Below are 13,932 nucleotides of genomic sequence, written 5' to 3'. Positions count from 1 at the left end.
GAATGACAGCCGGCAGGCAGGAGCAATCCATGTGCCTGCTTGCAGACACTTCAGACACAACAGATGCATTCCTCTGCAGGCATCAGGCCCCTTGGCAGAATACAGAATAGAATTAACCAGGTTGGAAGAGACCTTTGAGATCATGAACTCCAACCTATCACCCAACACCATCTCATCAACTAAACCATGGCACCAAGAGAATCACAGAATCACCAAGGTTGGATGAGACCTCGAGGATCATCGAGTCCAACCTGTCTCCACAGACCTCATGGCTAAACCATGGCACCAAGTGCCACATTCATTCCTCTCTTGAACCCCTCCAGGGCTGGGGACTCCACCACCTCCCTGGGCAGCCCATTCCAAAGGGTCATTTGACACTGGAACAGGCGGGCCAGGGAGGTGGGGGAGTCACCATCTCTAGAGGTGTTTAAAAGACACATGGATGAGGAGCTCAGGGACATGGTCTAAGAGTTGTGCACAGGCAGATGTTAGGTTATGGTTGGACTTGGTGTCCTTGAGGGCTTTTCCAGCCAGGTGGTTCTAGGACTCTAGGCTGCTATTTGGTGTGGAGTGCTTTAAGAGCAAAACTGGGGTTGCAAAAGTAGTAGTGTAAATTAGAATGGCAAATATGAGCTGGGGCTTATTAGCTGCCCAAAGAGTCTTTACAGTTAGGCAGTCCTGCTGCTGGTGTTAGCCTTATTGTAATCTATTTCTTTTTGTTATTAACATTTTGGACAGTTGCATTTTAACCAGGCAGTAACCAGAGGCTTTGGGCAGGAGGAGAGGAGGCATCCTGGCCTGCATCAGGAAGAGTGTGGCCAGCAGGAGCAGGGAAGTCCTTGTGCCCTGTGCTCAGCACTGCTTAGGCCACACCTTGAGTCCTGTGTCCAGTCCTGGGCTCCTCAGTTTAAGAAGGACATTGAGAGACTTGAAGGTGTCCAGAGAAGGGCAAGGAGGCTGGGGAGGGGTCTGGAGCACAGCCCTGTGAGGAGAGGCTGAGGGAGCTGGGGTTGCTTAGCCTGGAGAAGAGGAGGCTCAGGGGAGACCTTCTTGCTCTCTCCAACTCCCTGCAGGGAGGTTGTAGCCAGGTGGGGGTTGGTCTCTTCTCCCAGGCACCCAGCACCAGAACAAGAAGACACAATCTCCAGCTGTGCCAGGAGATGTTTAGGCTGGAGGTGAAGAGAAAGTTCTTCACTGAGAGAGTTGTTAGCCACTGGAATGTGCTGCCCAGGGAGGTGGTGGAGTCCCCATCCCTGGAGGTGTTCAAGAAAGGATTGGATGTGGCACTTGGAGCCATGGTTTAGTTAGTCATGAGGTGTTGGGTGCCAGGTTGGACTTGATGATCTCTGAGGTCTTTTCCAGCCTCATTGATTCTGTGATTCTATGAAGTTTCCCCCTCAGCCTCCTCTGCTGCAAACTTAACCCCAGGTCCCTCAGCTGTTCCTGACAGGACTTGTGTTTGAGACCCTTCCCCAGCTTTGCTGCCATTCTCTGGACACATTCCAGCACCTCAATGTCCTTCTTGGAGTGAGGGTCCCAAAACTGTACCCATTACTCGAGGTGTGGCTTCACCAGAGCCCAGCACAGGGGCACAGTCACTTCCCTGCTCCTGCTGGCCATGGTATTACTGATCCAGGCCAGGATGGTGGTGGCCTTCTTGTCCACCCAGCCAGCTCAAGCCCAGCCAGTTGTTGATCAGCACCCCCAGATGCCTCTCTGCCCAGCAACTCTCCAGCCACTCTGCCCCATGACTGTGGCACTGAATGGGGTTGTTGTGACCCAGGTGCAGGAGCCAGCACCCAGCCTGCAGCAGTGTTGCCAGCTGCAGTATAAAGACAGCTGCCCAGAGCAATGGTTGGGTAGTACCTACCTGCAAAGGTGGAATAACTAAGGCAAACCAGGGAAGTGGGCACTGGGAGCCCAGAGAAGCATCTGAGCTGCAGGCACAAACCAGAAACACTGCACTACAGAGCTGGGTGTGGCTGTGAGCAACCTGCTGTAGTGTGAGGAGTCCCTGCCCATGGCAGGGGGGTTGGAACTGGAAGATCCTTGAGGTCCCTTCTGCCTCCTAACAATTCCATGATTCTAAATAACCAGCAAGGCAAAAGACCCAAGCAGAGAAAACTGTGACTCAAAAGACAGCACCTGAATAATGGACACAAGCCAGGGAAGAAAGAAAATGGGTAGAAAAGGCTGGAGTGGTGTGCTTTTGGTACATCCCATGGGGCAGGAAGCAGCAGGTGTGATGTGCAGGGACAGACTTGTGAGTCACCGGCACAAAAACAAACCAGCTGAAAGGGTATCACAGTATCACAGTATAACTAAGGTTGGAAATGACCTCGAGGATCATCGAGTCCAACCTATCAACACAGACCCCATGGCTAAACCATGGCACCAAGTGCCACGTCCAATCTCCCCTTGAACACCTCCAGGGATGGGGACTCCACCACCTCCCTGGGCAGCACATTCCAATGGCTAACAACTCTCTCTGGGAAGAACTTTCTCCTCACCTCCAGACTAAACATCTCCTGGCACAGCTTGAGACTGTGTCCTCTTGTTCTGCTGCTGGGTGCCTGGGAGAAGAGACCAACCCCCACCTGGCTACAACCTCCCTGCAGGGAGTTGGAGACAGCAATGAGCTCACCCCTGAGCCTCCTCTTCTCCAGGCTAAGCAACCCCAGCTCCCTCAGCCTCTCCTCACAGGGCTGTGCTCCAGACCCCTCCCCAGCCTCCTTGCCCTTCTCTGGACACCTTCAAGTCTCTCAATGTCCTTCTTGAACTGAGGAGCCCAGAACTGGACGCAGGACTCAAGGTGTGGCCTAACCAGTGCTGAGCACAGGGCACAAGGACTTCCCTGCTCCTGCTGGCCACACTCTTCCTGATGCAGGCCAGGATGCCATTGGCCTTCTTGGCCACCTGGGCACACTGCTGGCTCATATTCAGGTGGCTGTCGATCAGCACCCCCAGGTCCCTCTCTGTTTGGCAGCTCTCAGCCACTCTGACCCCAGCGTGTAGCTCTGCATGGGATTGCTGTGGCCAAAGTGCAGCCCCTGGCACTTGGACTTGTTGAATGCCATCCTGTTGGACTCTGCCCATCTGTCCAGTTGGTCGAGGTCCCTCTGCAGAGCCTTTCTGCCCTCTCACTGACCAACATCTGCTCCCAACTTGGTGTCATCTTCAAACTTGCTGATGACTGACTCGACCCCGTCATCCAGATCATCAATGAAGATGTTAAAGAGGATGGGGCCCAGCACTGATCCCTGGGGGACACCACTGGTGCCTGGCTGCCAGCTGGCTGTGGCACCATTCACCACCACTCTCTGGGCTCAGCCTCCAGCCAGTTCCTAACCCAGCACAGAGTGTAGTGGTCCAAGCCACGAGCTGACAGCTTAGACAGCAGGGTTTGGGTGAAGGTAGCCTGAGATAAAGCACAGCAGATATAAAGGGACCCAACACACAAAATCCACAGAGAAGGATCAGGGAGGAGAGAACATTCAAATGAGGTGACAAGAAGACAACTAGAAAAGCATTCTGTGACACTGCCAAAGGCATCAAGTGCAAGCTGATGGGTCAAGGAGCACAGAAGGTCTTGACTAGATGAAGACCTCCTGCAGCTGTCATTTCAGTGACAAGCACTAAAGTGCAAAGGAAAAGCATGGAGAAAGGCACTGAAGATGTGAACTGAACTGCAGAATGGTTTAGGTTGGAGAGGACCTTAAAGATCATCTAGGCCCAAGCTCCAAGCAGGAGCACCTCCCACCAGCCCAGGTTGCTCAAGGTCTCATTCAGCCTGGCTTTGAACACCTCCAGAGAGGAGGTATCCACAACCTCCCTGGGCAACCTGTTCCAGTGTCTCACCACCCTTACTGGAAAGAACTTCTTCCTAATCTCCAGTCTCAATCTCCCCTTTTCCAGCTCAAAGCCATTGTCCCTCATCTACAGGCCCTTGTCAAAAGTTCCTTCCCCTGTAGCCCCCTTCAGGTACTGGGAGGCTGCTCTAAGGTCTCCCTGAAGCCTTCTCTTCTCCAGGCTGAACAGCCCCATCTCTCCCAGTCTGTCCCCATAGGGGAGGCTCTCCAGCTCTCTGATCATCTTGGTGGCCTCCTCTGGACCTGCTCTAGCAGTTGCATGTCCTTCAAGATGATGATGATGACATGATTCACTGTTGAACCTTGTGTGTGCCTTACTGTACTCGAGAGCAGTGACTGTAGCTGTTGGATGCTTCACTGAGCACTCCCAGTGACTCATGAATGGAAAGTGAGTGGTAACCCAACACTGAGGGCTGGCAGAAGTGACCCTGCAATGTAAAAGCAGATGAAAGAGCAGAGAGTGAAGGAGAAACATAACCAAAGCATGAAAATAGTCCATCTGTACACACACACACACACACACAAATAAGGAAGGTTGAAAAGGACTGAAAATCCTTAGCACCAACTGACTGGAACCTGAGACAGTGGGGAAAGGAAAAAGGCAAGAAAATAAATCCCAGTGTTGGACTGAGGAGGACTTCACAAGCAGTGAGATCAAAGGGGGGCAACCAGGATGCAAATCAAGACAGCAGCACGGGTCTCAGAGTAAAGAGGAGTCGCTGGACCCTGTCTTCAGACAGAATAGATGCAGGAGGCAGGTCTGAGCTGCAGGGTTCCACCCCAGCAGTGTGAACAGGTCACTGCTGCCAGCTGCTTGTCACCACCCTCCACCTGAAGGCTACAGAGCCCTCATCGACCTCATCCACTTATGCACTCCTCTTTCCTGCAGCAATGCGTGGGTTGGGTTGACTTAAGCAGCTCACCTGACAGGTTCTTCCCACTCTAACCATCACCAGCTGAAGCAAGCTGAGGGCAGGCCCCCCTCCAGCTTGCTTGCCTGCAGCCAGGAGAAAGCAGCAGGCTGATCTTGAGCATGCCAAGGGAAAGGCAGCAGAAAACACTCTGACAAAACATGATTCACCCAGAGAGAAACTAAACAAAGCCTGTGAAATTCTGCCTCCCCAAGAAGGAAAAGATCCCTCCTCTCAGGACATCTCCACACGAGGCAGGGAACTCCTGCCATGTGCTTCAGCAGCCTGCCCCCAGCTCAGGCTTGTGAGCTGTGGCTCTCAAACTTAGAATCATAGAATCACCAAGGTTGGAAAAGACCTCAGAGATCATCAAGTCCAACCTGTCACCCAACACCTTGTGACTAAACCATGGCTCCAAGTGCCACATCCAATCCCCTCTTGAACACCTCCAGGGATGGGGACCCCACGACTTCCCTGGGCAGCATTTCCCAACGGCCAATTACTCTCTCTGGGAAGAACTTTCTCACCTCCCCTGGCACAGCTTGAGACTGTGTCCTCTTGTTCTGCTGCTGGGTGCCTGGGAGAAGAGCCCAACCCCCACCTGGCTACAACCTCCCTTCAGGGAGCTGCAGAGAGCAAGAAGGTCTCCCCTGAGCCTCCTCTTCTCCAGGCTAAGCAACCCCAGCTCCCTCAGCCTCTCCTCACAGGGCTGTGCTCCAGACCCCTCCCCAGCCTCCTTGCCCTTCTCTGGACACCTTCAAGTCTCTCAATGTCCTTCTTGAACTGAAGGAGCCCAGAACTGGACACAGGACTCAAGGTGTGGCCTAACCAGTGCCTCAAGTGGCCTCAAGCCATGCAAATGTGAAATAAATTGGGGGGGAGAGGGGGAGCAAAACCTCTTTGAGTATCGTAAGCAAAACCTCCTCTTGTCTGTGGCTGCAGCTGAAGCTGGCTTAGCCTTGACACCTCTTCTTTCCTTCCCCTTCCTTCTCCTTCCCCTCAACTCTGGGGATAGCAAGCTGTGTGTTTTCCACATCCCTTGCCCTTTGTTCAGTTTAATATATATTTTTAATGGTCCCTGCAGGCTTAAGGTTCAGATGTGAATTGCCTCTGTTGCTAATGAACTCTATCTGGCCCCTCAGTTTAAGAAGGACACTGAGCCGTGGGGCTGGCAGGGGGCAGTACCCAGCTGCACCCGGAGTACGACCCAAGGTGTCCGGGCTGGGGCTGAGCCAGCAAAGGGAGCGCTCAGCGCAGGACGTCTCCAGGCACAAGCACCGCCGGCCGCTCCGGCACGGCCTCGGCTCAGCCGCAGGCACCCCCGCGGCGCATCCCTCCCGCTCCGCGGCACCGGCTGCCCCCGCGCCCCGCCTCGGCGCGAGGCTCCGACCAGACCCCGCTCTGGGCCACCGACAGCCGCAGGGCTCGGCAGCAGCCCCGAGCCCCTCCGCAGCCCCGGACCTCGCCGTCCCGGCAGCCGCCAGGCTTGCCGAGGAGGGCAGCGGAGGCCCGCGGCCGGGAACTGACCTGGCCCCGCCGCTCCCCTTCCCGGCGCCGGTTGGTGCTGCGGGGGAAAGCGGCCCCGCCGGGAACCGGCGCCGCGCCGGGACGGGCCGGCCTGAGAGCCCTGCTCCGCGCCGCGCCTGCCCTGCCCTGCCCTGTCCTGCCCTGCCCTGCCGCGGGGAGCAGCGGGTGCTGAGCCTGTCCTGCTCTGCCCGGCTGTGGGGAGCAGCGGGTGCTGAGTCTGCCCTGCTCTGCCCGGGCCGCGGGGAGCAGCGGGTGCTGAGCCTGTCCTGCTCTGCCCGGCTGTGGGGAGCAGCGGGTGCTGAGCCTGCCCTGCTCTGTCCGGGCAGCGGGGAGCAGCGGGTGCTGAGCCTGTCCTGCTCTGCCCGGGCAGCGGGGAGCAGCGGGTGCTGGGGCAGCGGGTGCTGAGCCTGTCCTGCTCTGCCCTGCCCAGGCAGCGGGGAGCAGCAGACGCACGGGCACCGGGCGCTGAGCCTGTCCTGCTCAGCCCTGTCCGGGCAATGGGGAGCAGCGGGTGCTGGGGCAGCGGGTGCTGAATCTGTCTTGCTGTGCCCGGCCACGGGGAGCAGTGGGCGCTGGGGCAGCGGGTGCTGAGCCTGTCCTGCTCAGCCCTGCCCGGGCAATGGGGAGCAGCGGGTGCTGGGGCAGCGGGTGCTGAATCTGTCTTGCTGTGCCCGGCCGCGGGGAGCAGTGGGCGCTGGGGCAGCGGGTGCTGAGCCTGTCCTGCTCTGCTGTGCCCGGCCGCGGGGAGCAGTGGCTGGTGAGCCTGTCATGCCCTGCTCAGCTGCAGGGAGCAGTGGGTGCTGAGCCTGTCGTGCCCTGCTCAGCTGCAGGGAGCAGTGGGTGCTGAGCCTGTCGTGCCCTGCTCAGCTACAGGGAGCAGTGGGTGCTGAGCTTGTCGTGCCCTGCTCAGCTGCAGGGAGCAGTGGGTGCTGAGCCTGTCGTGCCCTGCTCAGCTACAGGGAGCAGTGGGTGCTGAGCTTGTCGTGCCCTGCCTGGCTGTGGGGAGCAGCGGGTGCTGAGCCTGTCGTGCCCTGCTCAGCTGCAGGGAGCAGCAGGTGCTGGGCAGTCCCTCGGGCGAGCCCTGGAGACCTGGGGCAGACTTGTCTGCCTGCAATTGTTGGTAGACAACGAGTTCCCTAGGCCTTTGTGGCCAAGAGGGCCAGTGGCTTCCTGGGGTGCATTAAGAACAGCGTGATCAGCAGGTCAAGGGAGGTTCTCTTCCCCTTCTGCTCTGCCCTGGTGAGGCAATATTGTAGTATTGTATCACAGCTGCAGTATTGTATCACAGTCTCACAGAATCACCAATGTTGGAAGAGACCTCAATCATCAAGTCCAACTTGTCACCACAGACCTCATGACTAAACCATGGCACCAAGTGCCACATCCAATCCCCTCTTGAACACCTCCAGGGATGGGGACTCCATCACCTCCCTGGGCAGCACATCCCAATGGCCAGTAACTCTTTCTGGGAAGAACCTTCTCCTCACCTCCAGCCTAAACTTCCCCTGGCACAGCTTGAGACTGTGTCCTCTTGTTCTGGTGCTGATTGCCTGGGAGAAGAGACCAACCTCCACCTGACTACAACCTCCCTTCAGGTAGCTGTAGAGAGCAAGGTCTCCCCTGAGCCTCCTCCAGGCTAAGCAACCCCAGCTCCCTCAGCCTCTCCTCACAGGGCTGTGCTCCAGACCCCTCCCCAGCCTCCTTGCCCTTCTCTGGACACCTTCAAGTCTCTCAATGTCCTTCTTGAACTGAGGAGCCCAGAACTGGACACAGGACTCAAAGTGTGGCCTAATCAATGCTGAGCACAGGGCACAATGACCTCCCTGCTCCTGCTGGCCACACTGTTCCTGATGTAGGCCAGGATGCCATTGGCCTTCTTGGCCCCCTGGGCACACTGCTGGCTCATGTTTAGGCAGCTGTCAATCAGCACCCCCAGCCTGGCTGCCTGGCTGCTCCCCAGCCACTCTGACCCCAGCCTGTAGCTCTGCATGGGGTTGCTGTGGCCAAAGTGCAGCACCCAGCACTTGGACTTGTTGAATGCCATCCTGTTGGCCTCTGCCCATCTGCCCAGCATGGCAAGGTCCCTCTGCAGAGCCCTGCAACTCTCCAACTGACCAACATCTGCTCCTAACTTGGTGTCATCTGCAAATTTGCTGATGACTGACTCAATGCCCTCATCCAGATCATCAATGAAGATATGAAAGAGGATGGGGCCCTGCACTGATCCCAGCACTGATCCCTGGGGGGCACTACTAGTCCCTGGCTGCCAGCTGGAAGTTCTTCCACTTTTGTTGTTGTTTTCCAACCCACATGTCGACACAAATGGCCTGAAGTTGGGCCTGGCTGGTTTAAATGTTATGGTTGGACGTGCAGAGGATTTCAATTTCAACATACATTTGGGAACAAACAAACAAGCAAACAAAATCCTTGCACTCTGAACAGATTCTTTTCATTTTGCCATTGTGAAGAGAATCCTCTGAGAACAGAAAATGCTCTGCTCCCAGGTGGCAGAAAGAAGGATTCATTCCCAGATGAAAATGCTCCCAGTAGCAGCAGGAACACAGCAACAGAGGGGCTGCCTCTTGGTTTTCCTCTTAGGTTTCCAGAGGAGAGATTTCTCTGGTAGGATTCCATCTTGCATGTGTTTCTGGACAACCTCAGTGACTGAAGGTCCTGCCCGAAGATCTTGTCCCCTTTTGACAATGCTCAGCAGGTCCCAGCTAGGTCTGAAGCATTAGAGAGTGTGATGGTGGTGTGAGGATGGTGGTTTTCTAGGTAGCACATTGCCACCTAGCAGCACGGAGCGAAAGGAGCACAAACCTGACCTCCAGCTCCGTGAAAAGCAGTTTGCCTCACTTCTGCTTTTGCTGGGTTGTGTCCTACAGGACACGATTAGAACAGGAAACACAGAATCACAGAATCAATAAGGCTGGAAAAGACCTCAAGGATCATCAAGTCCACCCTATCACCCAACACCTCAGGACTAAGCCGTGGCACCAAGTGCCACATCCAATCCCCTCTTGAACACCTCCAGGGACAGGGATTCCACCACCTCCCTGGGCAGCACATTCCAGTGGCCAATTCCTCTTGCTGGGAAGAACTTTCTCCTCACCTCCAGCCTAAACCTCCCCTGGCACAGCTTGAGACTGTGTCCTCTTGTTCTGGTGTTGCTTGCCTGGGAGAAGAGACCAACCCCCACCTGGCTACAACCTCCTTTCAGGTAGTTGTAGAGAGCAAGAAGGTCTCCCCTGAGCCTCCTCTTCTCCAGGCTAAGCACCCCCAGCTCCTTCAGTCTCTCCTCATAGGGCTTGTGCTCCAATATAGTGTTGGAAGATAGGTTGGACTCTATCTCTGAGGTCTTTTCCAACCTGGTTAATTCTATTCTATTCTATTCTATTCTATTCTATTCTATTCTATTCTATTCTATTCTATTCTATTCTATTCTATTCTATTCTATTCTATTCCATTCCATTCCATTCCATTCCATTCCATTCCATCCCATCCCATCCCATCCCATCCCATCCCAAACAGCAGGTTGCACTTAACCATAACGAAAAACTACTCTGAGGGTGCTGGAGCCCTGGAGCAGGCAGCTCAGAGAGCTTGTGGAGTCTGCTTCTCTGGAGAGAGGTCTGCTTCTCTGGAGAGATTCAAAGCCCACCTGGATGTGTTCCTGTGCAGCCTGACCTAGGAAACCTTGCTTCAGCAGGGGGCCTGGGCTAGATGATCTGCAGAGGTTCCTTCTGTCCCCTACCATTCTGTGATGGTGGGCTGTAACTTCAAGCAGGATGTCCCTGCGTGTTTTAGTGTAGAGTAAGAGTTAAAAAAGAATAAGCAAAAGAAAAATAAGTGGGGGAGGTTAAAAAAAAAAGAAGACTTGATGATCTTTGAGTTTCTTTTTCCTGCAAAGAATTCCACTGCTGTCAAGAACATCCTCTGCTCGCAGCGCTGCCCTAGGGCTGTCAGGTCGCCCAGTGAATTATTGAGCGCCTTCCCGTTCCCTCTCGCTGACCCAGGAGCTGGTGGTGGTGCTCTGGCTAACAGAGCAGTGCTTCACCCTGGGCTCCAGGGCTGCCAGACTGAACTATTGAATTCCAATAGATGCAGAGTTCCCTGCTGCTATTTTTACAAACTCTTTCCAGAGCCCTGGAACAAAGCAATGTCAAATCCAGGCTTAGGGCTCAGGAATTATTGGACACCAACCAACACATAACCCCACAGCCAGTTCACACAGGGTCCCTGAAGTGCAGTTTTAGGAGGCAGATGTCATCAGCTCTGTGTGGAAGTGTGAGAGGCTGCAAGATTCATAGAATGCTTTGGGTTGAAAGGGATCTTAAAGATCATCTCATTCCAAGCCCCCTGCCATGGTGGGGAGGGGGGGCTATAACCTCATACTGTATCAGGTTGCTCACAGCCACATCCAGCCTGGCTGCAAACACCTCCAGGCAGGAGGCTTCCACCACCTCCCTGGGCAACCTGTGCCAGGCTCTCACCACCCTCATGGGGAACAACTTCTTCCTAACATCCAATCTCAATCTATCCATTTCTAGTTTTGTTCCATCCCCCCCAGTCCTATCACTCCCTGACACCCTCAAAAGTCCCTCCCCAGCTTTCTTGTAGCCCCCTTCAGATACTGCAAGGCCACAAGAAGGTTTCCTCAGAGCCTTCTCTTCTCCAGACTGAACAGCAAATAACATCCTGGGCTGCATCAAGGGAAACACAGCCAGCAGTTCAAGGGAGGCTATTCTCCCCCTCTGTGCCTCTCTGGGCTCAGGCCAGCCCAAAGAGCCTGCAAGTCCCTGCCATGTGCTGCTGCCTTTCACTTTACTGGCACTGCCATTTGAGCAGGCATTGATTTTCTGGTGGGGAATGTACACAGTACCAAAATATGTCATGTGTACTTTGCTTTCCTACACAAGATAAGATCTGCTCAGTTTCCAGGACAGCTTAAAATGCCAGCTCATCTCCCCTGAGGAGGGGCTGGACCCCCATTTGCTGCTCCTTCCTGGGGCTGAGCTCCCTGACTTGGTAGGAAACTGGTTTAGCACAACTGTTAGCTTGAATTTTGATCCTAGGGCTAAGGAACTGAGGCAGCCTGGCTTTGTTACCAGGTGAGCCTTGGGGACATAAAACAGGGGAAAAGAAGATGGAGAAATCCTTCAGAAGAAGCCCATCCTGGTTTAGTGGCACTGAGCTGTCGACTGGGCTTGGTTGTATTGCCCTTACTGAGTCTCCTATTGGAATCATAGAATAGAATCATGGGGTGGTTTGGGGTGGAAGGGACCCTCAAAGGTTGCCTTGCCCAACTCCTCTTCAGTCAGCAGAGACAGCTCCAAATGGATCAGGCTGCACAGGGCCACATCAGGTCTGATCTTGAGTATCTGCAGGGATGGGGCCTCAACCACCACCATGGGCAACCTGTTTCAGTGTTCCACCACCTTCCTAGTAAAGAGCTTCCTCCTAATGTCCAACCTAAATCTCCCCTGTTCCAGTTTCAAACCATTGCCCCTTGTCCTGTCACTGCAGGCCCTTCTAAACAGTCCCTCCCCAGCTCTCCTGTAGGTCCAAGAATGCAGACAGAATCACAGAATTAATCAGGTGGGAAAAGACCTCAAAGATCACCAAATCCAACCTATCACCCAACACCATCTAATCAACTAACCCATGGCACCAAGGGCCTCATCCAGTCTCTTCTTAAACACCTCCAGGGATGGGGACTCCACCACCTCCCTAGGCAGCACATCCAGTGGCCAATCTCTCTTTCTGGGAAGAATTTCTTCCTAGCATCTAGCCTAAACCTGTGTTGTGGGCCCCAGGGCTGGACACAGTACTCCAGGTGAGGCCTCCCCAGAGGAGAGCAGACTGGCAGAATCACCCCCCTCCATCTGCTGGCCACTCTTCTTTTGATGCAGAGGGAGTAGGTTAGAAATGTGTGGCCTAGGGCAAAGCTAAGTGATTCATGAACATCTTTTGAGGGGGCAGCTTGTCCCAGGGTCAGGTTACTTGGACTGGAAATTTGCAGATGACACCAAGTTGGGAGCAGGAGTTGATCTGTTACAGGGCAGAAGAGCTCTGCAGAGGGTCCTCGACAGGCTGAAGAGATGAGCAGCGTCCAACAGGATGGCATTCAACAAGTCCAAGTGCCAGGTGCTGCACTTTGGCTACGGCAATCCCATGCAGGCTACAGGCTGGGGTCAGAGTGGCTGAGAGCAGCCAGGCAGAGAGGGACCTGGGGTGACTGGTTGGCAGCAGCTGAACATGAGCCAGCGGTGTGCCCAGGTGGCCAAGAAGGCCAATGGCATCCTGGCCTGCATCAGGAACAGTGTGGCCAGCAGGAGCAGGGAAGTCCTTGTGCCCTGTGCTCAGCATTATTTAGGCCACACCTTGAGTCCTGTGTCCAGTTCTGGGCTCCTCAATTTAAGAAGGACATTGAGAGACTTGAAGGGGTCCAGAGAAGGGCAAGGAGGCTGGGGAGGGGTCTGGAGCACAGCCCTGTGAGGAGAGGCTGAGGGAGCTGGGGTTGCTTAGCCTGGAGAAGAGGAGGCTCAGGGGAGACCTTCTTGCTCTCTACAGCTCCCTGAAGGGAGGTTGTAGCCAGGTGGGGGTTGGTCTCTTCTGCCAGGCACCCAGCAGCAGAACAAGAGGACACAGTCTCAAGCTGTGCCAGGGGAGGTTTAGGCTGGAGGTGAGGAGAAAGTTCTTCCCAGAAAGAGTAACTGGCCATTGGAATGTGCTGCCCAGGCAGGTGGTGGAGTCCCCATCCCTGGAGGTGTTCAAGAGGGGATTGGATGTGGCACTTGGTGCCATGGTTTAGTAGTCATGAGGTGTTGGGTGACAGGTTGGACTTGATGATCTGTGAGGTCTTTTCCAGCCCTATTGATTCTATGACTCTATGAAAACTCCACTCTAAAATCCCTTTGAAGTCCTGGCCCTCTTTCCTCTCTCTCCCTCAGTTCTCTGCCACCACTCTGTTCCGTTAAACTTGCAGGCAAAAAAGGCCTCATGCCTTGTTCTCCAAGAGCATTTGAATCACACAGAAGTAGGCCAGGTGATAATTGTGCTGCACAGTGTAGTGCTGCTTAAATGCCAGCTGTTAATTAAAGCCTTTCCTGGAAAAATAGGCCACTAATTAGGGCAGAGGCAGCCGTTCTCTGTGGGCTCTGATGAAGCAGTGAGTTAGAAACATTGCTTCAGCGTGCTCCACTTGGATTTGTCTGAGGTGTGTTTTGCTAGTGAGAGAGAAACAACTGCAAAAAATTAGAAGTCCCTGAACTTATTGTTCTTTCCTTCAAAGAGAGGTTGAGGCAAAGGCTCTGGCAGAGGAATGTTCACACGCACACAGATTGCAGCAGGGAACATTGCAGTATTAGGTCCAGATGTCTCCTAGCAGTTGTATAACCTTGCTAGGAATGCTTCAGTGCTCAGAGAATCACCAAGGTTGGGAGAGACCTCAGAGATCATCAGGTCCAACCTCTCACCACAGACCTCATGGTCTTGAACACCTCCAGGGATGGTGACTCCATCACCTCCCTGGGCAGCCCATTCCAAAGCCAAACGACTCTCTCAGTGAAGAACTTTCTCCTCACCTCCAGCCTAAACTTCCTCTGGCACAGCTTGAGACTGTG

The 13,932-nt window shown here is 54.5% G+C and overlaps 1 protein-coding gene across 1 annotated transcript in view; it reads right to left on the bottom strand.

The window, feature by feature from the left end:
* The window catches only part of ECHDC1 (ethylmalonyl-CoA decarboxylase 1), a 42,296-nt gene extending 35,907 nt beyond the window's left edge, over positions 1 to 6,389 (bottom strand). Inside the window, exon 1 of the mRNA XM_068170387.1 lies at positions 6,308 to 6,389. The gene's annotated coding sequence lies outside the window, so the exon portion shown is untranslated. The remainder of the gene's footprint in view (positions 1 to 6,307) is intronic.
* Positions 6,390 to 13,932: the final 7,543 nt, after the last annotated feature.

Source organism: Melanerpes formicivorus, unplaced genomic scaffold (genome assembly GCF_026170545.1).
Source record: "Melanerpes formicivorus ecotype bairdi unplaced genomic scaffold, bMelFor1.0.p_v2 SCAF_370, whole genome shotgun sequence".
Lineage (NCBI taxonomy): Eukaryota > Metazoa > Chordata > Aves > Piciformes > Picidae > Melanerpes > Melanerpes formicivorus.
This window is presented reverse-complemented; position numbering and strand designations above follow the sequence as displayed.